Here is a 3,566-nt window from a genome sequence, read left to right as displayed (position 1 = left end):
TTTCATCAAAAGGCTCTTTAGTTCTTCTTTGCTTTCTGACATAAGGGCATATTATCTCTTGGGAATCACTTGTAGTTTATTCTAATAATCTCCAGCACTCCAAATGTGATATAAATGTGATAAACATGTGATATAAATACATGTTAAATAAGCAAATCCTATATATAAATCAGCACAAAAAGAGAACACACATATGACCCTGTAAGGTTATATTAGTTTACTAATCCCATTTAATCAAAACTATCAGAAATAATCATGTCTCCTGAGAGCAAGAGGAAATGAAATATATTTTGTGAGTCATTATAGAAGGGTAAATTACCTAAATCTTATTGTATTTTAATCCAAGCTATCTTTGTCCTTATTTTAATTATCTATCACTTTGTAACAAACCACTTCATTCAAAATAAGAATGATTTTTTTTTAATGATCCATTCATTTGACCTATCACTGGCTCTTCCCCTTTACTCGGCATTATCATAGACACAGAGAGGGGTGCCATGGCATCCTGGCACTCCTGGCAGCTGACCAGGAACTCAGCTGGGGCTGCCTGTCATTTTCTCCAGGGTTTTTTCGTACAGGTCTCTCCTTGTGACTTTGTGTTGTTCCTCAGGGCATCCTAGATGATTTCAAAGAAGTATTCCGAGTGCTGAATGTAGATTCATGGATCCCATAATGCCTGGCTTTGGAAGTTAAACAGCATCGCGTCTTCATTTATGAGTCAAAATGAGTCACAGAGGCAGCTCAGATTCAAGAGGAGGGAAAATAGATACCACAACTCTGTGAGAAGAGTGGCAAAGAATTAGATTTGTAGCCATCTTTATTTTACCAGAGTCTGCTCTCAGTGGCTAATTATTTCTATTTCACTCACATGCCATATACATTTGTTTCTTTCCAAGATCCTTCCAAATGTCAATTCATGAAGGTGCTAGAATGAGGCCTGAGTTCTTGGACCTTATCACTGCAATCCTATACAGGTGCAAATGAGGTTGTTTGTGCTTATTTCCATGGATCTAGCAACCTGTGAATTTAAAAGGCCTTTTGTCTTTTCCCCACACATCAAACACAATAGTGAAATATGCACAGGATAACCACAATATAGACTCCTGTTCAAAAAAGGAGAAGAGTAGGAGCTAGAAAGATGGCACTGGTGCATAATTTTTTCCCCAATCATATGACTTTTTAACCAGAGACAGAAATTGTTTCCTGATTAGGTATCTATTCATCTCCTGGCAATGACTATCTGTGACTTTTGGCTCTATCCTCTGGGCTCTTAGTTCTGCCTTCTGACCCACTCTCCTTTTATATAGAAAATGCCCCATATTTGTCAGTCTGTTTCTTGTCCATTAAAATTTGAAGCCAGAAGACCTATTTTCACTTTTCACTGCTATCTTTCTCTACTGAAGATGTTACCTGCTCCTCTAAAAACTGTGTAGGCTTCCTGTGTATCAATTTTTGAATCCACTCAGTTACAGAAACATCGCACACACAAATATCTGTGAATTAAACGTTTCTTTACCGTAGTCTAAGTGTTAAGAACTGTGAGACAATGCCATTTAGATTCATAGAAGTTTGTTTTCCTTTGATTGTTGTCTCTGTAAGTCTGTGAAACAAATACACCCTTAAGAACTTTGGAAGCTCATCAATACAGTAAAGAAGTTCTAGAATGTACCATCACAATAAATATTTCTGAGCATGTCATGAAGGGTTGTATAGCCCACATTTGACTTTATTTTGAACTTTAGTATTCCTTTTACTGGCAGCACTCTGTATTTTATACTTTCCTTGAGGCAACTGTGTCTCAGCTGGTAAAGAATCTGCCTGCAATGTGGGAGACCTGGGTTTGATCCGTGGGTTGAGAAGATCCCCTGGAGAAGGGAATGGCTACCCACCCCAGTATTCTGGCCTGGAGAATTCACAAAGAGTCAGACACGACTAAGCTACTTTCACTTTCACTTTTGAGCCAATTTCTTGGAGAATATTTCATCAGATGGCAAACCTACGGCTAGGGGAGCGTCCATCTGAGTGGATGGATGGTGGTAGCTCTGAACCATGCCATGGAGAAGTCCAGTGAGCCCCAGTTGGATGCTAAGTCCAAGGTCACCAACCAGCTCATAGATTTTCAGTGGAAGCTGGGTATGACTGTCAGCTCAGACAGTTGCAGATCTCTTAAGTATCCTTATGTTGCAGTGATGCTCAAAGTGGCAGATCATTCAGGCCAAGTGAAGAAAAAGTCCTTTGAATGACAATCCCACAGTTTCAGAATTTCTACAGACAATTCAAGGAAATTGCTGCAATTATTGAAACTATGAAAACTGATTCTAAACCGAAAATAATCTAAAATCATGGACTTCACTTTTTGCAACAAACCTTAAGGATCAAACGATATTTATTGAATGAAAATTGTATTTTTGGTTTTCCACTTTTTAAAATAATAGTAAAAAAAAAATCAGACAAACAGTAATCACAAAGTGCTGATCGATGCACAGCTTTGTGAATGTACCAAGAACCACTGATTTGGATAGTTTAAAGGGTAAATTCTGTGGTATGTGAATTATATCTTAATAAAAAAAAATAAATCAAACAGTTGAATAATAAAAAAAAGAACACCTGAGGATAAAAATATAGTTTTATTTTCCAACAATATTATTCTCAGGATGGAAAAATTTTCTGCAGATTTTTTGTGAAACTTAACATTTCCTTCTTCAGGTCATTCTTCTTTATGTATGCTTTACAATAGGCAGCTAACATAAGCCAAATGACAGCTTTCAACTTTTGGTCTGGAAATTCTCTTAGATTCAAAAGTTCAGTAGGTAATTTTTGGATCTTATTTTCTTTTCTGTCAGTACATAACTCAGTTCCTATTTTATCAAACCTCTAATAGCAATTTCCTTACTACCTTTTCAGCTTTCTTCTTGCTCTTTGGACCTCTAACACCCATACACAAAGTCAGTATTTTTGTTCTGCTGTCATCTTATGCCCAGCTGCCAACTTCTGCCCTTTCAGTAACAATACTCCTTCTCCCCCACTTATCTTCTTAAAGAAACAAAAGTTTATTATTTTTTATAATTCTATAGTAAACACATGTGTTTTGCTGCTTCACTTGGTGTTGACTAGGTTGCAAGGATGGATGGGAGTTCCAAACTGGCCTCTCTAAGAAGGATGGAAGTTAGGAGGGAGAAGAGCCCTCCTACACGGTTGTGGGAATGTAAATTTGTATATCCACTAGGAAGAAAAGTATGATATTCATTAAAAAACTAAAAATGGAGCTACCATATGACCCTGCAACCCACTCCTGGGCATATATGCATAGAATAACATGATCCAAAGGGATACAGTCTACCCAGTGTTCACCGTAGCACTGCTCACAGCAGCCAAGACATGGAAGCAGCCTAAATGTCCATCGACAGAGGAAAAATAAAGAAGCTGATGTATATATGTACAATGGAATATTACTCAGTCATGAAAAATAACGAAATAATGTCATTGCAGCGACATGGATAGACCTAGAGGTTGTCACTCTGAGTGAAATAAGTCAGACAGACCAAGAGAAATGCCATATGACACCC

General features: G+C 37.5%; 1 pseudogene; it reads left to right on the top strand.

The window, feature by feature from the left end:
• Positions 1 to 2,054: 2,054 nt before the first annotated feature.
• Positions 2,055 to 2,338, top strand: LOC110123161 (COMM domain-containing protein 6 pseudogene; annotated as a pseudogene).
• Positions 2,339 to 3,566: the final 1,228 nt, after the last annotated feature.

The sequence above is a fragment of the Odocoileus virginianus genome, chromosome 8, assembly GCF_023699985.2.
Source record: "Odocoileus virginianus isolate 20LAN1187 ecotype Illinois chromosome 8, Ovbor_1.2, whole genome shotgun sequence".
NCBI classification, from domain to species: domain Eukaryota; kingdom Metazoa; phylum Chordata; class Mammalia; order Artiodactyla; family Cervidae; genus Odocoileus; species Odocoileus virginianus.
Note: the sequence above shows the minus strand (reverse complement) of the source record. Positions and strands in the feature narration are given on the sequence as shown.